General features: G+C 45.3%; 1 long non-coding RNA gene across 2 annotated transcripts; it reads right to left on the bottom strand.

Annotated features, from left to right (window-relative positions):
- Nucleotides 1–2,534: 2,534 nt before the first annotated feature.
- Nucleotides 2,535–16,795, bottom strand: LOC122231945. 2 transcript variants are annotated; one of them, XR_006209252.1, is made up of 3 exons: nucleotides 16,656–16,795; nucleotides 9,666–9,820; nucleotides 2,535–2,892 (listed from the first exon to the last, which is right to left on the bottom strand). It is a non-coding gene; the product is annotated as an uncharacterized LOC122231945 (long non-coding RNA). The 2 variants fall into 2 exon arrangements; XR_006209253.1 differs by having other exon boundaries at nucleotides 16,667–16,795.
- Between the last annotated feature and the right edge of the window lie 8,476 nt (nucleotides 16,796–25,271).

The raw sequence follows: 25,271 nt of genomic DNA, 5'->3' as shown, positions 1-25,271 counted from the left end.
AAAAACGGCTTGCTTCTATAGATGTGTGTCCTAAAAGGTAAAATGAAGGCAAAGCAAGACCAGAAGGGGGTTTTGGTTGCCCATACGGGAAGCCAGCTCTTTCCCAAACAGGTGCTATTCTCTTGCACGTAGTGGAGAAAAACCCGAAACGCTCTGCTTTTGGGGGATCTGCCCTGGGAAGAGCAGCTTTAAGAGAACTTACCCTTGCTCCTTAAACGATTCTAAATTCTCTCTCTCTCTTCTCTGAGCAAGTTGGCTCTGGCAACCACTCTTGAGGTGCCATCTGCTTCCTTGCTTCTAGAATCCTGCAAACATCTCAGAACAGGCTTCTCCCCAACCCCGAGAGTGTCAGCAGGGTTGGTCCTAGACCACAAGGCAACTAACTTTTGTTGTTGTTGTTGTTAACTGTCCTGATGTGAAGGTAAAGCAAATCTCTGTAAAAGGAATCCAGTCTTGCCGACGCCTTTCCTTAGACAAAGACATGGGCATCCAGGAGTCTGCATGGAAACCTTTGATGATTGGAAGCCAGGTTATTGAGTGAATTGGGCACCAGCATCTCCTTCAGCTATCTTCCTTATTCTCTCTCTCTCCTTACCTTGCTCGGCCGACACAAATTTTGCCCGTAACTGGAAATTCCCTGATCCCACATTTGTACTACTCGTTATGCTTCTGTTCAATTATTAAGAATGTCAGTCCTACCAGGACCCTCGGAGATGAATCACTACAACATCCTCCTCACATTAATGACAAAAACTCATGGATCGGGGGACGTGGGACTTGCCAAGATACCAGCCAGCAAGAAGCAGACCGAGACCACACAAAGGTCTTCTGACTCCCAGCCCATGCTCTTTTTTGAAAATTTCCTTAAAGAAGATTCTAGGGTCTCAAAAAAAAAAAAAATCCGAATCATCTTTTCTAGTGTTTAAACCTGAATTTTGAGTTTTCATTTTTATTCAAAAGAAGAATATTGTTACACAATTGTAAACAATGGCATAAGCCATTAGATGAAAACAAAGCATTTGGTGTGTATATTTTCAAATAGTACTATGCTGGGGCGCCTGGGTGGCTCAGTTGTTTAAGCATCCGACTTTGGCTCAGGTCATTATCTCACCGTTTGTAAGTTCGAGCCCTGCATCAGGTTCTAGGCTGACAGCTCAGAGCCTGGAACCTGCTTTGGATTCTGTGTCTCCCTGTCTCTCTGCCCCTCCCCCCCCTCAAAAATAAATAAACATTAAAAAAATTAAAATGGCACTATGCTTCAAGCAAACAAAACATAAATGCCCAGACCAGTGACTTTGAAGCAGGAGCAATTTTCTCCCCCAGAGGACATTTGCAAGGTTGGGGGACATTTTTGGTTGTCACGACTGGGGATGTCCTACTGGCGTCCAGGGGGTTGAGGCCAGGGGTGCTGCTAAACAGCCTACAGTACACAGCGCAGCACCTGTCCCCTGCCGCCACCGCCAGCAGGACAAAGAATGATCCAGCCCAAAATGTCAGTCATGCTGAAGGGGACAAGCCCTGCCCTCCACCTTACCCTCAGAGAGTTCACATCTTACTCGCGGGGAAGAGAGACCGGCTACCTTGCAAGGGGCAATGGGCTGGGCCAGGTCACCACTGCCCCAGGGTTCATGATGAAGGCAAGGCTTGAACCAACGTTACACGGACATCCTTCATCCGTGTTCATCCTCGCTGGAAAGCAATCTGCTTTTTACCCACATTCCCCACCTCGGCCACATAACTTTAGTGATCGCCCTGATTCCCTCTGGCCTGTTTCTTCTTCTATTCAATGGAGTCCAATAGGACGGTAGGGACATAAGCCACATGGAACACCTATAACACAGTAGGCAGCGGATGAATCCGAGCATCGCGGCCCTGATCAGGAGGATGCCCCCAGTGCTCTGGCCAGGGTGGGGAGGGTGTAAGTCTCGGGCTCTGGCAGGTTTCTATCACAACAGCAAGAATGCGTCCACTCAGACTTTGGGAACGTCATCCCGTCGCCCCCGTATGGGAAGAAGCTCACAGACCCAGGAGAATTCGGTGGGGAGAGGCGGAGAGGGAGCATGAGAAGACAGACCAAGGAAAAGAAGATGTGCTTTTTCAGGATGGGTGTCCCGCCTCCCTGTTCCTCCTACTCCCCAACCCAAAGTGGCACCAATGGGGGACTCAGGTAAGAACCGGCTGAGGGGTGGCAGGGAGCCCGGGCATCGACTGTGCTCAAACAAGGTGGGACTTCATTCTTCCTTCCAAGTCCCGCACGGGGAACCCTGTCGTTAGATACAGAAAACCACAGACAATACCTGAAACCCTACTTCTCCCCATCAGAATCTGAACCTGCCACCATTAAATATCTGTGGAGCCCCTGAAATGCTCAACAATACTCCAATACTCTTCCCCCTCATTTTCTTTGCATGACATCTACGTATTCACTGCAGGGTAGGGGGGTGTGAGCAGGAATAATTTCAGAGAGATGCTTCATTAAAAAAAAAAAACCAAACAAACTCATTCTCAAATTAATGCCAAAGAGAAGTAAAATGTTTTTCCAATACTTCATCCCCAAAACTGCTCTCCGGTTTGTGAACATCCGTCAATAACATACATTTCCAGGGCTCCAAATGGCCCAGATTTTAACATCCAGCTTAGTTAAACCACTAGAGTTTAACTACTGTGCTGCATCTTATGGAAACAGCCCTAGAATGAAAAAGGGCATTTGAATTCTTCGCCCAAGGCAATGCGTTTCTTCTGGATGGTCCCACTGTCATGGGTGGTTCTCGACGCCGCGTGGCCTCACAAGGTACAGCCTTTCCCCACTGACGTCATTTTTGATAGCTTCGCCACCGGGCCTCCATTTTCCCAGGCCAGAATTAAGTTTTGCCGGGGACATTGTCGCAGGGCCTGCGTTTGACCGTCGAGCACCATGTGTGGCCATGAGAAAGGAAAGAAAAATCAATAGGGTTTCATTAAAACAGCAGGCAATCAGGGCCCAGCCCTGGCTTAATTACAGTTTCAGTAGCATTTGCTTTAATTGGAAAGAATAAAAGAAGTGAAGTGGAGTGCATGAAGAAATTAGCATATCTGTCACTGTTGTCACATTGGACCGTGGCCTTAAAACACTGCTGGCTCTTTCCTATCTCTGAAGCTGCACCGAACCCTGAAACAAAAATCGGCAATGGCAATTAGCAAATCCTCGGCCTCTACCTTTGTGAAATTCTAATTAAAGTCTTTTATAATCTTTGGGAGGCATTTCTTAAAACCTGCTAGATATGCTAGATACACTTTGCAACATGCCTGTTAATTATGCCAGCGTGGTGATGCGGCCGGGAGAATCGCAGTCCTCTGGGGCTGTACATTTAAGGCGGTCCTGAGCCGGCTTCCGCAGCCCAGAAAACTTGCAGAGAGCCTCGTTCTTGCTTAGATGGTGGGTCCCAAAGGCAGCTTCTGGAATTCTATTTGCTTACTGGACTTCCCAACAGTTGCAGACACAGTTAACGTCAGAGCTGTGAGATCCTTAGGCACCAAAGAGTTCAAACCTGCCCATGCCCCCATTTTGCAGATACAGAAACTGAGGTCCAAGATTCTCAGGCTACAATAGGGTAGAGAGAGGACTTTTTATCAGGCCTGTTTTTGTTTTTGTTTTGCAAATTCTGGTCTCCTGTCTACTCTCTCATAATATTTCATTGGATGAAGTTTCCCATTGAAAGAAAATATTTTCTTCCGTATCATGGAACACAGATCACATTTTCCCATGTCCCAACCAGCGTGTTGTGTTTAAGACAAAGAGGCTCCTCCTTTGCAATGGTTAATGGGTTAAAATCAGTCTGTGATTCCGAGTTTGGTTAGGATGTGGCCAAGGAAAGGCTTCCAAGATCACAGCCACTGGAGAAGGCACAGAGACTGTAGAAGCAGAGCTGGCCTTCCCACTGGCTTGGATTCTGGAAAGACGTGTCAAATGCCTAATAATCTCACAAATCACACAGAGATCACAGAGGTGGCTAATAAGAGCTTCCATTTTGTGACAGCCCATTTCGTGCTGAGTGGTCCCATGGAGGTTCTGTTGTCCCCACTTTAAAGATAAGACTGAGGCACAAAGAGGTAAAGCTTATTTGTTATTGGCCAAATAAGCCACAAGCCGGGCTTTAAACTCAAATTCATTTCCGAGGGGCTTCTCCACCAGCTACATGGCCCTCCCAAGGCAAAAGACCAGTTCTGGGGTTGAAGTGAGGCCTGCAGATCTACGAGCTCACGCTCTTGTGGCGAACGCCTGGCCCGCAGAGGCCGCACAGCCTTGCTGGTGAGGCCCCGGGCCCAGGAGGGGTCCTTCCGAAAACGTACCCAGACCAGGTGCTTCCTCCCACACCAGTAAGGGCGGGCACTGCTCTTTGGTAACAAACCCCAGAACAGCAGCTCATTGTACCAGTGAAAAGACAGTGCCGTGTGGCCGGGGCGCGGGGCCGCCTCCGAGGTCAGGGGGAAGTGGCGGGGGGACAGTAGGGAGACCTCCATGCAGAAAATTACAGGGAGGAAACAATTCTTTGTCCCTTCACAAAGTGGCCATTGGGAAGCGCGTGACTGGCTTCTCACCAGAGCGTGGCAGGGTCCTGTCCGGGGTCAGTCCTCAGAGGCACGGCAGTGTCTTCCAGAGCACTGGGCGTGAGCTGAGCCAGAAAGCACTTAAACTCCAGCTGGTGCAAGCTGCCTCTGCTCTGGCCTCCATTTCCTCATCTGTGGAATATACCTGTCCCCCTCCATGCGCTCTGTGACCTGAGGCACATGGACCCCTGTCCCCTCAGTGACCAGGCCTCAGACCAAGGGAGGCCCTAAAGAGGACAGGAACAAAGCCACCGCAAGCCACGACTGACCAGTAGAGAATGCCCGTGGGCAGGGGGGTGCGGAGGCACTCAGAAATGGGGACCAGGCTGGCAGAGGCAAATGTCCCCTCTCCCCGAGGGGCCATCCAGAGCCAAGAGTGGGCACGTGGACAGTCATCCCGGCCAAAACGGTGGTTTGCAGAGTGAATGGAGCCAACGCGCTTCACGCCCCTGCTCTACGGCAGGCATTGTACTGACTCCCTAGGGGTCAACTTCCAAGTCCCCACCCCCACCCTGCGCTGTGTTAGGAGGCTGGCACCAGGGTCAGCCTCCCTCCACAGAGGAGGCTGTTGAAGGTGAAGGTGAGCGAGTCCCCCAGGTGCCATGGTCAGTAAGTGGCTGAGCTGAACGCAGGCGGGCGAGTGGGCCCAGACCCGACTCTCAATCTAGCTCCTCGGTGTCCACACCACAGCCTCTCCCCCCAGCCGTGTGGCTCTGGCTTTCAGCCGGTTGGTGTAGGAACCGGCTGACACCTTGATGGGAAATGTGAAAGGTCAAAGGGCCTTAAGGCGGGGGCCCCACACTGTCGGAAATGCCCGCGGCGTCGCCTGCCCTTTGCCCCTGTGCTCCCCTCTATGTTGTTTCCTTTGTTTTTCCTAAGAGACCGTAGGCACGGATGCCCGGCTCTAGAAAGGCAGCAGAGCTCGGCGATTAAGCCCAGCCTTTGGATCCAGTCCACAGCCTGGATTCAAATCTCAATCCTACAGCTTCACAGGATGGCAGGCAAGTGACTTCACCCTGGTGTCCCAGGGGTTCCTCAGCGGTAAGGCGGAGACAGCAGTACTCAGTTTCCCCGGCCGTCTGCGGAATTCAGTGAGGGGGATGCGTGGGCAGGGCTCGCGATGGGGCCGCTGAGACTCAGACCCCTGTCTTTCTTAGCATGGGGTGCCCCGGGTTGCACCAACAGTGCCTGGCAGAGGGCTCCCACGGGCGACAAAAGAAACATCGCGCTCCCAATCAGGGGTGGCACGAGTGTCACAGCCCTGCCACTCCACGACCTGGGCTAGCCCCTTCCTCCCTGGGCCATCTGGACGTCAGCTTCCCATCTTTAAAACACGGAGGCAGAGCTGATCAATGCCACGGTCTCTCCCACATCACGACTCACTCAGGGGATGGGAGAATCACAGGCCACACGAACCCACGGCGAGGAAGGGTCCCCTCCGTGTTGGGCTGCTTGTCGCCTTGTTCACACCCTGCCCCTAAAGCACTGATGGACCCACCTCGGAGGGCTGCCTGGTGGCCTTTCCAGCCAGAGGTGGAGGGTCTTTGAGAGGAGACTCATCTTGGCGTAAGCGAAATGCAGCCGCCACCATTAACTGGGACAAACACCCCCGTGCGTGGCTCGGCCGAGGCGCACATTCACAGGGCTGGTAATTAGAGGGGAAATATCCTTCAGGCAGCTTAGCTGCAGAAAACCATTTTCATTGAAAATATACATTTTGTAATTGTAAATGGAAAGATTACCTGTAATAGCGGTAACAGACCCATTTCCTAATAAGATGAACACCATAGCTGATGAGTGAAGCATCTGTATATAGCTACATACACCATTTCTGTGCTGCAGGCTGCCAATTTGTTTCAGCAGCGAAAAGCGTGATTTAGTGTTTGTAGCATTACCATCTGTTGTCGTTATTACAGAAATTATATATAAACCAGTTAGTAAACACTTTGCCGAGTTGTCTGTTGTTTTGATAATCACCCATAATAACATCTAGCATCAATATGGTCTTTAAACCCGATTTGGGAGTTAATGGAATAAGAGGAGGCAGTCTGTATATGCACCGGGGTAATGTCATTAGGAATGTTTGTGAAGAACAAATTAAATCAGTTGTAAATTGTGCTCTCAAGTCAGCCAGAAAACCAGTCTTGTTCAGGAGAAGGGATTTATATTTTAACCTCGTGCAGAAAATGCACTTACGCAGATTAAAATAAAATAGGGACTTTGCCGATGGATGGAAATAGTAATTGCCAGCGCCTTAATGGCTTCCTGTTGGCTGTGTCATGCAGTGGGCACAGCTATTTTAAAAGTTAACCGGCACTCGGGGTCATACTTTGACTGATTCAGTCATTAAACTAGGCTAGGCATGTCACTAAATGGCTGATTATTCAAATGATGAGCCTGCTCCATGGGTCCCCGGTGTCGTCTTTCGAACATGGGGATTTTCAGGGAAAGTTCTCATAAAATCAACACGAGATAGACTCAAGTACAAGTCAATGGTAGCTAGGCTGGGGCCTGGCCCAGGTGGGGCGGCAGAGGGCCGCCGCCTGCTTTCTCAGGCAGGTGGGGGCGGGCGGACAGCCACAGCGGCTCAACTTGGTTGCTTGGACGCTCCCGGGTTCCTGGGGAAGACTCTTAGTGATGGATGTGTCCAAAGGAGGGCCATATGTAGACAAAGAAATGCCGGGGGGTCTGTGACTCCACGGGCAGACCATTATCAGTGTTCTAGCTCACCAGCTTACACACCAGGAGGCAGTGGGAGGGGTGGGAGTGGGGCGGGATCGCAGGTCAGCCCCCAGAGCCTCTGCTCTTTCTGGATCCACAGTACTTCTTACTGAGCACGTTCAAGACCTTTCTCTTGTACATCCTCATAATATCCCCGAAAAACATTTTACTAATACCCCCATCTTATAGGTAAGAAGATTGAGGCTTAGCGGGAGTCAGGCTTTCCAAGTGAGATCACATAGCTGGCAAGAGGCCCATTTGGGTCAGAACACAGGTGTCAGTGAGGCTGGAATTATTTCCATGGCACTGAGCTGTTGAGCTGGTGGGACCCAAAGTGGACATTTTCCTAGGCACTTAGAAGTCCAGAACATCCCCGTATGGGGTTGGGGGCAGTGGTGGCAGGAAAGATGGCAAGACCAGCCCTAGAGTCCAGTCTGGTGACTGGGGAGCTAGTCTGACTGGCAGCTGCAGAATATGGCTTCGTGGCCAGCTGGGGAAGTGACAGGAGGAAGTCCTCTGTCGAGTGCTAGCCCCAGCACGGAGACGGACAGGAGTTGGAGATGTTAGCCCAGGCCAGAGGAAGGGCTGAGCCATCCAAAGGACTGGCCAGATGCCAAGGCTCTGGCCACATCTGGCTAGGAGCACAGAGCGTAATGCAATGTTTTTTGAAGAGCAGACACCCTTGGGGCGCCTGGTGGCTCAGTTGGTGAAGCGTCCGACTTTGGCTCAGGTCATGAACTTGAGGTTCCCGAGTTCAAGCCCCACGTCAGGCTCTGCACTGACACCTCGGAGCCTGCTTGGCATTCTCTCCCTCCCTCTCTCTCTGGCCCTCTCTCTCACTGCCTCTCTCTCTCTCTCTCTCTCCCTCAAAAATAGACATTTAAAAACAGAGCAGACACCCTTAAGATAACCAACCATCCTTAAGATGATTTTCAGCGGTCCACATTAGAAACTCATTTTTACTCTGTAAAAAATGTTTATTGGCTAAAATACAAACAGCACATCCGTACTACAGAATAAATTTGGCTCTAAAGAAAATTTCTTAAAAAGGAACCTAAGCACAAACACCGAGACTATTTTAAAAATATTACGTAGGCAGTCGTACAGATGATATATAGACATGGCAACAGCCATAAGGAGAATGATTCAGCTTTGGCCTCTGGAGACAGGAAGACCTGGATTCAAAGTCCCGAGTGGTCTGGGGTCAGTGTTAGCCCCTCCCAGTTTATTTCATGGTGTATAACACAGGGCCGACGGGGATGGTAACAGCCATCAGAATAGCCATCACACAAACAAAAGGGCCCAGTCCTTTCTTCCAAGGAGTGCCCCAGAGACGTCAGCTCCCCACTCAATGTCCTGTGTTAGGGGACGTTTGCTCAACAGTTGCTGAATCCGAACACACCGAGAGGCAAAGCCCACGGGGCCACCCTCCTGTTGCCAATAAGAGAAGTGCTCACCCCAAGGGGATCAGACACGGCCCCTGGATGCTCTGGCCCAAGCCTGGGTGTTTTAGGTTTTTGTTTGTCGTAATAAATGCGATAAATAAATCACAACCAGACTCCGAGGGGAGACTCTGTCACTGCCATCTTCAAGTTCTAGACAAAGAAGCTGAGGCTACCCACTGGCCCACAGTCGCACAGACAGCTAAGACCTTTCCAGAGCCGGGAACAGCCAAGCGGTCTGACCCCAGATGAAGCACCACTATGGAGAGGCAAACTATGACCCGAGGGCCAGATCCCGCCGGCTGGCTATTTTGTAATGGCTGATTGGGTACGAATAGTTTTGACATATGTAAATAAATAGTTGGGGAAGAATTCAAAGGAGGATATTTTGTGACATGTAAAAATGATACGAAATTCAAATTTCCATGTCCATAAGTAAAGTTTTATTGGCACCCAGCCACGCTCCCTCACTTAGGTATGGTCTCTGTCTGCTTTTGGGCTAAAACGGCAGAGCAGAGTGGCGACGGAGGCCACACGATTCGCAAAGCTTGAAGTATCTCCCACCTGGCCCTTTACAGAGAAAGTGCGCCGACACCACCCTCCAGCCCCCGCCTCCCCACTGCACTCTACCCCCTTAGCAGTTCTGTAAACTAAGGTAAAAGGAAGAAGAAGTTCTCAGCCTCAGAAATAAATCTCACTCCCCCGCAGCTGGGCTCAGGGCGATAATGACCGGGGTGGAAATCCACACCCAAGGGACCCCAGGAAGGAGAATCGCTGAGACCAGGGCACCATAGAAATACGCTAGGTGCTTGAATATTTTTCATAAATTCGTGTAATTATTTTAATTAAAAATCTTTAAAATATTAATGGGGGAGGGGGATCCAAAGCAGAGTTAATTAGAGCAGCTCCACTCACCGCATGTACTTAAGACTCCGTCAGCTTTTCCATTAGGAACTGCTGCTTTTCAGGGGGGTTATAATTCAACCGAAGAAATTGGCCACAGGCTGAAGCTTGACGTGCAAGTTTGCAGGGTGGGAATTAATTGTTTAATTGATTTGAATATTCAAGGCCTGTACGTGGAGAGGGGAAAAAAAATCCTATGTTGTCATCCCGGCGAGGGTCAGCCTGCAGACAGCTGCCTTTTTTGTATCTCGCCGGTTATCACTGCCCCTATTAAAACCCCACCAGCCATCGTTACAGTTCAAAAATCTATACCTAGGTGCGCTTTGCACCGAAAGGCTCTAAGTACCTTACTTAGCTCTTAAATTCATACCTAAGTTTCCCCTCGAATGAGCTTCATTAATCTGGAAAGGAGAGGCTTTTGCCTGTTCAGGTGAATGTGTTTTAAAATAAGCCTTTTCATTTTTGGTAGCTTCAATATACAACCAGCGGCAATCGCAGGCTTCCCTTCCCTTGGCTGAAATCCGATCATTAAACCAACTTCACTATTAGGGGGAATATCTGGCTGGAAAATGCATTTTATCCCTGAAGAATATGCCATATTAGTGAGAAAATTACTCTAAATGGGAACAAAGCTGACAACTGCTGCTTGCAGACTAATGGCCTAGTGTATATATTGTACCCAAAAAGTATGTCATCACCCAGCTGTTGAGCAAATCACCGGTGTGAGATTCTGGTTGGCAGAAATGGGACATTAGAGATGTCGGAAAGGTTTTAGGGATTTTGCTGGGTGTCTCCCTCCTCCTTCTACTTAAAACCAACAGACTTGGTACCACCAGCCTAACCCTAAATCCAGGGGAACCCGATGCCGAGAGGCCGTCGCCGTGACCGCCAGCAGGTAGCCACGCCATCCTATTCTTCCTTCTGCTGGGATTATTCAGCAGCCATTTAACGCAGAACCGCATCCTGTGAACAGCAGAACGTTGTTCGCCTCAGCCTATTTAGGGACTTGGAGGAAGCCTTGGAGCCCCACAGACAACCCGGGACGGGGCCCCGGCCCTTGTTTAAGACAGAAAAACTGTATCACGGCAGTGCACCGTAAATGCAATGAATGGCGAGGAGGAAGGACGGAGGACCAGGACCCTAAGAAGTCTTCAAGATCAAAATATGAACGCTGTCGTCAGAAAAAAAAAAAAAATGTTTGTTTCATTTTCAATCCTGATACTATCTTCCCCAGGAGAACAGATTCGAATTTAGGGCCATTTTGCTGTTCCTATTAAAGAGGAAAGTGGTATCACTTTTAATAAAGTCCAGGAACACTCATTAGGGGAATGCATTTTCCATCCGCCTACAGACAAAGTGGAAGTCATGTTGGTGACTCAGAACATTCACACAGAGGTGCCCGGGGCTCCACGTCTCTTGAGGGAGGGTCTGCAAAGGGTGAGGATTTCAGTCATCTGTGGCATTCAAGAAACAAAACAAATGGACAAAGGAAAAAGAGAGACAAACCAAAAAACCCGACTCTTAACTACAGAGAACCGATGGTTACCATAGGGAAGGTGGCGGGGGGGGGGGGGGGGGCAGTGTGTGAAATAGATAAAGGAGATTAAAAGCACACTTACCACCATGAGCACCGAGGAATGTATAGAATTGTTGGATCGCTACACTGTATACCTGAAACTAATATAACAATGTGTGCCAACTATACTGGAATTAAGATTATAAAAAAGCCAAAAAGAACATTCATGGCCCAGAATTGGGATTGCTCATGCCCATGAACCACAGGATAGTTTTTTTCTTAGTGTTTATTTATTTTTGAGACAGAGACAGAGTGCAAGTGGGGGAGGGGCCGAGAGAGAGGGAGACACAGAATCCGAAGCCGGCTCCAGGCTCCGAGCTGTCCGCACAGAGCCCGAGCGGGGCTCGAACCCACGAACTGCGAGATCATGACCTGAGCCGAAGTCGGACGCTTAACCTACTGAGCACCCAGGCGCCCCCTAGGATAGTTTCTTATAGCCTGAAATACCACGCTTTAACCAAAAATGCAGACAAGTGAACTGGGACCAAAGCCTGGGCGCCGAGAATTGCCACCCTGCATAGTACAGAGGAGTATCAGCTACGACCCAAAGTACTCATTGTGGCCCCTCAAACAGGAACAACTGGAACCTCCAAGAAAGTACCATTTCTGTTCTTCCTTCTACCCATATGCAGCCCTGGGTACCAGAAACAAGCATTCTGCCTAAATCTGCCCTGAAAATATAGTTATGTATCAGACTCTTCAAAGCCTCACACCCTTTTCAGTCACGTAAAGGACATATCCATCCTGTTGGAAGAGCTGAACTCTCACATGTCTTAAGAAACCCTTAGATCAGGGCGCCTGGGTGGCTCAGTCGGTTGAGCGTCCGACTTCAGCTCAGGTCACGATCCCGCGGTCGGTGAGTTCGAGCCCCGCGTCGGGCTCTGGGCTGATGGCTCAGAGCCTGGAGCCTGCTTCCGATTCTGTGTCTCCCTCTCTCTCTGCCCCTCCCCCGTTCATGCTGTGTCTCTCTCTGTCTCAAAAATAAATAAATGTTAAAAAAAAAAAAAAAGAAACCCTTAGATAAGAACCATATTTGTGATCACGTGGTACTCAAGCAAACAGCAAATTTGTGGTAATTACTCAACTCCTACTTACTGAGCTACAACTATGAGCAAGACACTGTTCTAGGCATAGCAAAGGCTCAAAAAGCATTTAGAAGAAGAATATCCTACCGGAGAAGATAAATAGTAATGCAAAGTAATATTTCATATGATGTTCAAGCTGGAAGAAAGCATGGCAGTCATGTGGCCCAATGTGCCCATTTTACAGATGAGGAATTTGATCTAAACTGAAACAGCTCGCCTGGCTTGTGGCTGAATCAGAGCCGCAACTGTTTCATCCCTCATATATTTATTATATAAAACGAATATAATTATTACTGTGGGTCATGCATTGCATGCGGTTTCCATATAGTCTTTGAAACAACCCTACAAGGTAGGGGGTATTCTTCTCCCAATATACAGGTGAAGAAACAGGCTCAGACGGTTGTCATTTGCCCAAGAGCACAGAGCCCCGCAGATTCCAACTCAGCCCCGTCTGTTTCCAGAGCTGCATTTCTCATCCATTAGGCTCTGCAGAATAAAAGCATGAAGTGTGTTCCATGCCCCCTATCTGCTTGGGAAATGCCAGTCCATCCTTCAAGACCACTGAACCCAGGTGCCTGGGTGACTCAGTCGGTTAAGCGTCCAACTTCGACTCGGGTCATGATCTCACAGTTCGTAGGTTCGTGGCCACGGTCGGTACACACATCTACCATACAAGCAGACTTTAACACTGTCGGGATGGCTCTTCCCTAGCTCATCGCTTGATCACCTGATGCATCTGGCTCTGACCTTGAGTGGCATTTCCAAGTGCCCCTTTGTTATCCTGACTCCAGTGAGTTCCCAGGAAGTGTAGGGGAGGGAGGGGGGAGCGCTTCACAAGCAGGAAATAGGATCCTTCCACTTAATGAAACCCAACCTGTAACAAAAGCAATTTAACGCCATAACTTTGATCTGTTGAATGATTAAAAAGACAGAATTTTAGAAAAACAGATGATTCTTGATTCTTGAGAAAACTAAATGCTATTGTTCTCAGTAGAGATAAATCGTCTCCCAAAAATTCCAGCAGATTTTGAGTAAATACTGACATGTGTACTTTCATCAATGATGGGAACATCGAAAGCTCCTCAGAATATAAAATCCTAATACTGTCTCACCAGTTTGTTCAAATATTGAAATGCAATAAAGATTTGTATAAACTACCAGAAGTATAACTGATTCCTTTTTTTTTTTTTTTGATAATTCAGAGCACGGTTCCAAACTTATTCCTCCAGTTCACCACTGCTAACCCCGCAAAATCCTAGATCTGAAATTTTTGTTAAAGCTCTTGTTCACTGAGTGCCTACTCATGCCAGCCTTGGTTTTCTTCATTTAATGAACACTGACGTGATCACCCAAAGGCCCGAGAAGAAAGGATCCACAACGGATGCAGAGCCTGGGTTCAAGCCAAACAACCTGTCCAGGTATACACAGCCTGACGGTGGTGGTCTCAGGATCCTAATCCAGGTCTCTCTGTACACCTTCAAATCCAGCTCTGTCTCCTTAGAATATGCTAGACTTTGGGGTGAACCCTTATGTATCCTGACATATCCTGGGATACTAATTTTTTTCTATGGGGGGGGGGTGTTGTTTTGTTTTCATAAATTTTCATCAGCTTGCTTGCCTGTCTCTTTTGCTCGTCACTTCTTGTTCTCGCTTCTCCCGTCTTTCTTCGGGTACCAAAGAATTTTCTGGCTTTTGAGACGCTGCGTGAACAGACTGAGGCCACAGCCGAGACGTGAAATGTGGTAAAACCAATGGCAGCTTCGTGTGCTCATGGTGAACTTCCTAAGATTTCACTTTTCTACCAAATAACTGAGACAAACCCACCCCTCCTGACCTGGCAAGCCCACCGAGGACCCACAGTGTTGGCGTGACAAGAAACGAACTGCACACACATGAGGGAAAAGGGTCCGCCACAGCAGGAATTTAAAAAAAAATGCAAATTGGAAAAACTGAAAATACAGCCTTTTGCTTGTCGGATGAGCTTTTAAAATCTCACACCAGAAAGTACTACATGCTGAGGAGGATGCGATAAACTTTGATACTTTGCTTGTGGAAAATAAAACCCCTCTTTTAGAAAACAATTTAGTGATACATATAGGAGCCTTAAAAACGCTCACCCCTTGAATTAATAATGCTTCTGGGGTCTCTAACCCAACCAAATAATTTAAAATTTAAAAAATATTTACCACATTGTCTAGTGAGATAGTATTTATAGCAACATATGTACACAAAACATCAAATAACCTCAAGCCACAAGAATACAGAATGGTTAAGTAATGTGTGATATATAAACATTAAAACCAGAATAGGGTTAAATACTAGGCAACTATGAAAATAGTTACTGGGGGCACCTGGGTGGCTCAGTCAGTTGAGCCAATGGCTCTTGATTTGAGCTCAAGTCATGAACTCACAGTTACTTGAGTCCGAGCCTGTATCGGGCACCATCAGCTCAGAGCCTGCTTGAGATTCTCCCTCTCTCTCTGCCTCTCCCCTGCTCACACTCTGTCTCTCTCGAAAGAAAGAAATAAACTTTAAAAAGAAAAGTTATTGTAAAATTGTGTGATGCAATTTTAAATTTTTTTTTATATGCTTATTTATTTTTGACAGTGAGAGAGAGAGCACAAGCAGGGGAGGGGCAGAGACAGAGGGAGACACGGAATCAGAAGCAGGCTCCAGGCTCCGAGCTGTCAGCACAGAGCCCGACGCGGGGCTCGAACTCATGAAGCGTGAGCTCATGACCCGAGCCGAAGTCGGACGCTCAACCCACTGAGCCACCCAGGTGCCCCTGTGTGATTCAATTTTTAAATTACAGGTATTTATTATAAATACACACCTATAAGAGAAAAAAGTAAAAAGAAATACATTAAAATCCTAATAGTGACATTCCGTAAGAAATTGTATTTTTACTTCTTATGTTGCTATTTCCTTCTTTTGCCTTTTTATATTTTTTATAATAAATAAATAAGTCTTTAATACTATGTTTACAAAGCACTTATGACAACATAGCCATAGGTGGTACGTTATTATGTGGTGGGAAAGAAAACAGAAGGATAAAAAGAATATGAATTCGACTTTTGCGTTCAAAAAAAGAAAAACATCAAAATATTACAGTGGAGGGTATAATGAGTAATTCTACTTTGTCTGTTTTTCCATATTTTCAAATTTTTACACAAGTTTTCATAATTATTTTTAAAATCTTTACTGTTTGGAAAAGTGGCTTTATGGATCACTGTCGGCCATAAAACGGAAACTCAAACTGCCAGATGCCCATCCCTGAGGAGGGCTCTGATGTGGTGCCTTCTCCCTTTGTTTAAAAACAAGACAAATCAGGGGCGCCTGAGTGGCTCAGTCCATTAAGCGCCTGGCTCTTGACTTCGGCTCAGGTCCTGGTCTCGCAGTTGGTGAGTTCGAGCCCCACATCAGGCTCCACGCTGACAGTGCAGAGGCTGCTTGGGATTGTGTGTCTCCCTCTCTCTCTGCCCCTCCCCTACTCTCTCTCTCTCTCTCTCTCTCTCTCTCGCTCTCTCAAAATAAACATTAAAAAAATCTAAGAGAAACCAACCAAATGGTGTTTAGGAACATTATCGAAGTGTTAGAGATATGCCGTCACAAACTGAGCCTTTGTCCTGGACTTAATCAGAAAATTAGAGAGCTGAATGGAAAGGGAGTAGCTTTTAACCACATGCCCTGTGTCTGGGACCCTCTCAACTCCACTCTCATCCTGACACCCCTGCAGGAGACCCTGGCAGGGCCACCAGGCTGGGGTCACTGCGGTGTGTGCCCATCGGCCGCCACGCTGACTGGCCCTGTGCATGAGAGCTGAGCCAACAGGGCATCAAATCCCCTTTCCTCTCTTCAGGAGACACAGGATTTCCGTCCCAAAGGAGATCTTCCCAAAGGAAGATGCCATGAAGCTGCGGTCCGGTGACCAAGGTCTCCTGCCTGGGACAGTGTGGGCATTTCAGTGCTGGGCACACTCTTCGTGGATGGGGATTCACACAGGGAGGGAAAAAGGGTGGTAACCTTAGCAGGAAAAGACAAATGAACATACAGGGGGACAAAATAAACAACATAAAGCAAAAACATTAAGGAAAGAAAAAAATTCCCTATTTCTCAGGGCGCCTGGGTGGCTCAGTCGGTTAAGCGTCCGACTTCGGCTCAGGTCATGATCTCACGGTTCGTGAGTTCGAGCCCTGCGTCGGGCTCTGTGCTGACAGTTCAGAGCCTGGAACCTGCTTCGGATTCTGTGTCTCCCTCTCTTTCTGCCCCTTCCCCACTCGTGCTCAGTCTCTCTCTCTCTCTCAAAACTAAATTTTAAAAATTTAAATTAAAAAAAATTACCCATTTCTCACTTTAGCAGGAGAATGAATCGTGTCTCCACTCGGCCCCAAGTCCATCCTTCTCCCCACCTGGGTCCCTCAGCCAGCAAACAGAGTCGTTGAACTCCCGACCTGAAAGCAACCTTATTGACTGGAGTTTATGCTGAGGAGCTATATCCAGAGGTCATTATGACATCACTGTGTCTAACGCTGCCCAGCTTTATCTTGCTTAAAAAAATTCTTCTGATTGCCGCAGATCAAAGTCCATCTCTGAATCAAGGCTGTGGCATATCTTGAGTGGCGGAGAGTGTGAACACTGAGGCTCCGCTCGACACCCCCTATCACACACACACACACACACACACACACACACACACACACACAGTCTGATGACTGGGAGTTATCTGGGCTCTCTAAACTTCAAAATTGTCATTTACAAAGGGGGTCCCTCCCTCCAGGGACTAACTTGAGAAGTGGAGGCTATCAGGCCACATAGAGCACGCAGCATGAGGGCGCCTGGCACGTGGGCAGCCCTCGACAACCACTGGCTGGGATCAAGGAATCCCAGTTCCAGATAGCTGCATTAGGGCATCCAAGAGAAGGTGGTCAGTAGCCCACAGGCTCATCGTCACACTCTTGAAGGCCTGATTTCTCAGCACCTTAGGTAAGAGGCCAGGGCAAACCAGCAGCCAAATAACTTAGCATCCAAACCAGAAACAGTAGGAAGAGTGCAACAGCACTGTTAACGCAAGGCAGAGACAACCAGAGTAAAACGGGACCATCCCAGACAGACAGACAGTGCGTTCACCCTGACAACAGCAGTTCCTGCGTGCTGGAGAATGTTCTGGAAATGCTGCACTGAAAATGGCTTTTAAGTTTCGCACTGAGGGATTGAGAGTTAACCACTTACCCTCCCTCTCAGAGCAAGAGCCCAGGTGACATGGGATACAGAAGACACAGGGGTGTCTTCATGTGTTCATTGAGGTATAATTTACATATAATGAAATCGCCTACGTTAAGGGTACTGTTACAAGAGTTTTGAAACCTGTGCACACCCAAATAACCAGCATGAAGATCCAAATGTGGGACATTTTCATCACTCCAAAAAGTTTCCTCATGTCACTTCGTGGTCGGTCCCCACACCCAGTCCCAGCCCTAGGCAACAACCGCTGTGCTGTCTGTCACTATATTGTGAATAGGCTGTCTGCCTATTACAGAAGTTTATATAAATGGAATCATACATCACGTTCTCTTTTGTGTCTGGTTGGTTTTGCTCAGAATCATCCGTGTTGCTTGGATCCATAGGTCATTTCTTTTTACGGCTGGAAGTATTCCTTTGTGTGGCTACAGCACAATTGGTGTGTCTATTCATCTTTGATGGATATTTGAGGCTATTATGAATAAGCTTCCATTAAGATTCTTGTACGTGTCTTCTTGCATACAGAAATGTTTCATTTCTTGTGCGTAAGTACCTAAGAGTGGAATTGGGGACCATATGACAACATACGTTTAATTTGTGAAAGAACTTTCAACATGGTTTATAAGGGGACTCTTCCATTGTTTACTCCCACCAGGAATGTGTGAGAGTTCCAGCTGCTTCCACATGCTTACCACTACTGTCATTGTCAGTCTTCTTAATTTTAGCCACTCTAGTGAATGAGTAGGGTGTCTCATGATTTCAATTTGCATTTTCCTGGTGGCTATTGATGTTGAGCTTCTTATGTACTTATTGGCCATTCATAAATCTTCCTTTGTCAAATATCTTTTCAAATATTTAAAAAATTAAGTTGTTTGTCTTCTCATTATTGAGCTAGAAGAGTTCTTTGTATATTTTAAGTACAAGGTCTTTTTCAAATATATATATTGCAAATATTTTCTGTCTGGGACTTGTCTATTCATTTTCTTAATGGTGTCTTTCAAAGAACACAAGTTTTAAATGTTAATGAGGTTCAATGTATCATTTCTTTTGTTTATAGTTTGTCGGGTTTTTTTGTGGTCTACAAAGCTTTGCCTACTTCCAAATCACAAAGATCTTCTCACATTTTTTTTCCTAGAAGTTTTAGAGTTTTAGCCCTTACATTTAGGTCCATAATTCTTCTTGAGTTAATATTTGTTCTGGTATGAGTCAGGATCAAAGTTCATTTTTTTTCCCCACAAGGATATCAAGTTTTCCAACACCACTTGTTGAAAAAGCCTTTCTTTACCCCACTGAATTATTTTGGCATCCTTGTCAAATATGAGTTGTCCATAGATATGTGGGTATATTTCTGGACTCTTTATTCTGTTCCACTGAACTATATTTCTACACTTAGAAAAATAGCATAGTTACTTGTTAACTATAGGCTTATAGTAAGTTTTAAAATGAAATAACATAAGTTCTCCAAGTTTGGGGTTTTTCCCTGATTATTTTTAGCTTGTCAATTTCAACAACAACAACAAAAAAGCCTAAGATATTTGACCATGATTCCACTGAATCAACAGATTTATTTATTTGGGGAAAATTGACACTGTAATTCAATATTGAGTTTTCCTATCCATGAGTATGGTATACCTCTTCATTTATTTAGTTTTTTTTTTTTAATTTTTTTTAATGTTTAATTTTGAGAAAGAGAGTGCGAGTGAGGGAGAGACAGGGAGAGAGGGAGACAAGAGAATCTGAAGCAGGCTCCGGGCTCTGTGCTGACAGTACAGAGCCCGATGTGGGGCTCGAACCCACGAACCACAAGATAAGATCATGACCTGGGCAGAAGTCAGATGCTTAACCAACTGAGCCACCCAGGTGCCCCCATTTATTTAGTTTCTTTAATTTCTCAGTAATGTTCTGAGGTTGTCAGTAAATAGGTCTTATATGTATTTCATATTTGTCCGTAAGTATTTGGTGTTTTTATGCCATGAAGAGTATTTTTATTTAATTTTTCAAATGTTCATTGCTAGTGTGTAAAAATTCTATTGATTTTTTTTAACAGTGACCTGTGTCTACACTTTACTATTAGTTTTAGTAGACTTTTTTATCCATTTGTTAGGATTTTCTGCATAATAATCACATTGATGAAGATGGTTTTACTTCTTCCTTTACACTCTGATGCTTTTTATTTCTTTTTCTTGTCTTCTTGTATTAAGATCTCCAATTACAATGTTGAATAGGAGTGGTGAGAGCAAACATCCCTGTTTTTCCTAATCTGACCAGAAAAGTATCCAGTCTTTTACCATTATGTATGATATTCAGTGTAGGTTTGTCATAAATACCTTTTAACAATTTGAAGACATGTTCTTCATGTTCGTAGTTAGCTTTGAGGGTTTTTTTTAATCATGCATGGGTGTTGACTTCTTTTTGAATATTTTTTCAACATATAGAGAAATAATCATATGGTTTTTCTACTTTATTCTGCCAAAATGGTGATTTGCATTGATTGATTTTTATTTTTTATTTTTGTCTCCGAGTTTTTATTTAAATTCCAGTTAGTTAACATACAGCATAATATTGGTCTCAGGTGTACAATTTAGCGATTCATCACTTCCATACAACAGCAGTACTCATCACAAGTGCTCTTCTTAATACCCTATCACCTATTTAATCCATCCCCCCCACCCACCTCTCTTCCAGTAACTATCAGTTTGTTCTCTACAGTTAAGAGTCTGTTTCTTGGTTTGTCTCTCTTCCCCCCTGCCATTCCATGTTTGTTTTGTTTCTTAAATTCTGCACATGAGTGAAATCATACGGTATGTGTCTTTCTCTGACTTATTTCTCTTAGTATAATACTCTCTAGCTCCATCCATGTCATTGCCAATGGCAAGATTTCACTTGGAGAGACCCACCCCTAGAAGACCAGCTCAAGCCCTTGGCCACACCATGTACACTGGTTGATTTTTAATTTTAAACTAGCCTTATATTCCTGGTATAAACCCCATTTGATCATGGTGTATTATCCTTTTTTTGTATTGCTGAATTCATTTTGCTGATATTTTGTAAGTATTTTTGCATCTATATTTATGAAATTTATTGAAGTATAGTTTTGGTTTGTTTCTTTGTACTGTCTTTTTCTGGTTTTGAATTAGTGTAACACCGACCTGATGAGGGATCAATTTGGATAGTTGAGAGTGGTAAGGGCAGAAATAAGTTCAGGAAAAGAAGATGAGATGAGCATATTTGTAAAATGAGACAACCAACTGAATGGCCACATATGAATAACAATTTTACTGGTTTGGGGCACCTGGATGGCTCAGTCAGTTAAATGCCTGACTGGCTCAGGTGATGACCTCACAATTTGTGAATTCAAGCCCCCCATCAGGCTCTGTGCTAGTCTGCTTTGGATTCTGTGTCTCCCTCTCTCTCTGAGCCTCTCCTGCTCATGTACTGTCCCTTAGAATAAACATTAGGAAAAAAAAAAAAAACTTTACTGGTTTTAGTTTCAAGTTTGAGTTCAAAAATCAGATTGTTTTTACTTAAAAACAAATAAACCAAACTACATCCAGAAAAAGAGAGGCAATAATTCCCCCCTCCTCTAAGACAGTGGAGCCTCTCCAAGGTCCGGAGTTCTGTACAACACATTTTAAGACAAATCGAATTGAATGCCAACATACCACAATCAGGATGATAAGCTGAATTGAAATTATGGAAGGATTCAAAATGTTTCCCATGGTGAAGGGCAAGAGAGTGGGGAAGAAGGACACACTGACTGTCTTCAGGAAAAGGTCAGACTGGCTGCCTTCAGGTTTGTGAAGGGCTGTCACAAGGGAAAGGAATTAAACTTGTTTCCTATGGCCCTAGAGGGTAGACCAAGGGACAATGGGTGGGTATTGGGTTTCAGTTCACCATAATGATTTGTAACAACTACAGCAACCTCAAAATTCAGTTTTAGACATAGTAAGTTTCCCTCCACTGCCTGTGATCAGGGAGAGGTTGTACAGTCACCGAGAAAAGGGTGGGCAAAGATACAGTACAGGGCATTTGAATCTGCTTTTGCTAAATCCTTCACATGGTGCCCCTGTCCTGCTCCACTGTGCCTGCCGATTGCCCCTCGAACAAAACCTTTTCTGTGTAGCTTCTACACTGTTTTCCAAAGAAAGAAATGGCCAAAATCCTTATGGCTGTGGTTGCCAACACCAAGACCACTGCTTGATAAATCTGGGGTAAATTTTTTAAAAAGGAAAAATTTAATATTTTCTTAATAAAACCAAATTTCCTCAATTAAAGGATTCTCCTTTATTCCAAGAATATACCCTTACTACTTTTTTGTATTAAAATGTGTTTTTTTTCTTTTATGGAAAGGTGGCGATAGTGGATGATCTTGTTTTTATGTCTTCACCCAGCAAAATTAAAAATTGGCAACTCTATCTCAAAACTTCTCTCTCCTTCTTTTTACAGTGATTGCTTTGTGAATTGCAAAAGTCTATAGCAGCCCACCCAGCCCAGTCACCATAACGACCTTGTCCTTGGATCAACCATATTTATCCAGGCTAGATTTTCTTAAAATGTGCTCTGTGGGGCGATAGAGGAGTTAGGGCAGTTTATGTCTAGGTTTTAGCATGTCTGTGAAATACTTAAAATTGGAAATAGTTTACATAGTTTTTATCAGGACCTCACAGATGACCACTCTCTGATTTAGTCCAAGGATACTAAAATTAGCTTCTGAAAATGGATGGTTGAGTGACTGGGCCATAAGGACCTCTACCCTAGCCCTACAATTTCATGCCTCTGTTTTCAAGACCCCATGCACGGAAGGTTCTCTGGGCACGGATAATCGTCTAAGCTCACTTACAGGGCCCTTCACAGCCAGAAAACATTCATGAAGTCACCGAGAAGCCAAAGGTATAGAAAAAATTCATGCCAGATCCCCCTAACATCACCATTTTACTTTCTACTATCCCTGAACACTCTAAACTCCAATGAACTCTCTTAAGTTTCTAAAGCAAATGAGCTCATTTCAAAATAGAAGTTCTTGAAGGCTTCACTTATTAGGTCACAATTATTCTTACTCTACAAAAATATTAAAAGATGATGTCATCAGCATGCAAATATTTGAGTTGCCAATTCATGGTCTGCTTAAATTTTTCTTCTATGGAATATACTCAGACCCAGTTTGAAAATAGGCTTTCAGCCCCTGCAGTATAGATAAATACAGCCAGTCGTGGGGAAGAAGCTTTCACGATGAGAATGCGCTAGATATCCTGGCCGGTTGTACTCTGAGACTACAGAGCAGTCCAGAAGCTATACAATGTGGCTTTTGTTCAAGTGGCAATTAGCAGAAATTATAGAACAGGGCAGTGTCATTGTGCAAAGGATTCAGCCAAAGTAGACACAGACCGGTTTTCATTAGACTAGCCAAAAGCTGGAGAACCCTCTTTTAAAAAATTAAACAAGCTCTCAGCCTATTTGCTCCAGTTATAACGATGCTGAGAAGTGTGCTTCCTCTCGCTTACAGATAGTACCTGGAGGACACTCTGGGGGGGAGCTCTCTAAGTGTTGGGTCTTTGATTGACAAATGTATTCAAGGGGAAATTGCTGGTGTGATTTTATTCATTATTAGGGAAATGAAGGAGCTGAATTGTGCTGTCTTGTAGCTCCTGTGCCAGTTATAATGGTATCTCTCGTTATTTTTTTTTTTTAAATCAGACATTAGAATATGAGGATCCATTTTGGTCCCTATGTGGTAGGAAGGAGAGAGTCTGCAGGAGGAGATCAGAGTAATTAAAGGATGAGGAAGGGGTTTTGTGCATGGCAAGCCACAGGATCTCTGACTTGACAGGTAGCTCAAGGCTCATCTGGTCTACCAGTTGGCCTTACTTCAGCCTTTCTCGTGGTCATTAAGAAAGAAGTCAGTTCCTTCTTCCGAGAAGCATCCCTTCGTGCCCTTGCAGAGAATGACTATGCCCAACCGCCCCCAGTCTGTTTTGACATGTTTCTGGACTCCCAGACCCTTCCCTGTCCCCTTCATTTTCTCCTGGATGCTCCTTTCTCTCATCCCAAGATAAGGAAACTTAACCTTGAAAAAGGAAAATCCAGAAGCCTCTGATAACCACTGTCAAGGTTTTCAAGATTCAACACTAGGAGAATGTTCTGGACTCTTCCAACTTCACAAAGGAGATTCAGCAAGACATTGTGGTAAGCAATTCTCGCTGGGTCTTATAATAAGCTCTCAGTTCCACAGGACTTCAGGAGAGGCAGCTTCTTCCTAGTTGTCTCACGTGCTAGGTAGTGTTTGTGAGGCACTGCCAAAAGCCCACAAACCCAGGGGTTGAGAGCCCGGGCATAAGAGCCACCTGTGCCCACACTTTCCTGAGTGACTTTAGGGATGGCATCCTGTGCCCCCGGGCCAGTCCCATTTCTGCGGTCCCGGAGGAGCTAGACTCCTGGGGTTCCCAATGGATCAGGACAACAGCAGAATTATTGTTAACAGGGCTCAAGAACCCCTACACTATGGAGTCTTATCAAGAGGTGAAACGAAAGAATAGCTATGTGCTCAGGAAAAACTTGGTGTTCAAAGGGCATTCTTGGACTGGAAGTGGACCCACAGGACAAGATGTCTCTCAAGGTCCTGAAGCTCCTTGCAGCTTAAATACTCCATACAAAGGGAAGTCCTAATGTGAGGAAATGATTTCTCCAGGTCTACTCTGCCTCTAGATGAGAATCTGGAGAACTCACTACATGGTTGAAACCTTCCCACTTTGGCACGATGGCTTCTTTTTTAAAAGTCAAATTTAAAAAATACAGAAATAAAATTTAAAAATTAAAAGTCAAATGTAAAATCTTAACCCATAAAGGTATGTTATCATGGTGATTCTTACAAAGTCTGCCCAGGGGAAGTCCTACATATCTTATCAGATCAAGTTCCTTTTGTCTCAACTTTTAAATTTTTTTAAATTTTTTAAAAAATTTAAAAAATTTTTTAATTTATTTTTTGCAAGCTATTTATTTATTTTTTAATATGAAATTTATTGTCAAATTGGTTTCCATACAACACCCAGGGCTCATCCCAACAGGTGCCCTCCTCAATACCCATCACCCACCCTCTCCTCCCTCCCACCCCCCATCAACCCTCAGTTTGTTCTCAGTTTTTAAGAGTCTCTTATGGTTTGGTCCCCTCTCTCTATAACCTCTTTTTTTTTTCCTTCCCCTCCCCCATGGTCTTCTATTAAGTTTCTCAGGATCCACATAAGAATGAAAACATATGGTATCTGTCTTTCTCTGTATGACTTATTTCACTTAGCATAACACTCTCCAGTTCCATCCACGTTGCCGCAAAAGAACCTCCACACTGTTTTCCAGAGCGGCTATACCAGTTTGCATTCCCACCAACAGTGCAAGAGGGTTCCCGTTTCTCCACATTTTCTCCAGCATCTATAGTCTCCTGATTTGTTCATTTTAGCCACTCTGACCGGCAGAAGGTCTTATCTCAGTGTGGTTTTGATTTGTATTTCCCTGATGAGGAGTGACATTGAGCATCTTTTCATGTGTCTGTTGGCCATCTGGATGTCTTCTTTAGAGAAGTGTCTATTCATGTCTTCTAACCATTTCTTCACTGGATTGTTTGTTTCTCGGGTGTGGAGTTTGGTGAGCTCTTTATAGATTTTGGATACTAACCCTTTATCTGATATGTCGTTTGCAAATATCTTCTCCCATTCCGTCGGTGGCCTTTAA

The sequence above is a fragment of the Panthera tigris genome, chromosome D2 (assembly GCF_018350195.1).
Source record: "Panthera tigris isolate Pti1 chromosome D2, P.tigris_Pti1_mat1.1, whole genome shotgun sequence".
Taxonomy (NCBI): Eukaryota; Metazoa; Chordata; class Mammalia; order Carnivora; family Felidae; genus Panthera; species Panthera tigris.
Note: the sequence above shows the minus strand (reverse complement) of the source record. Positions and strands in the feature narration are given on the sequence as shown.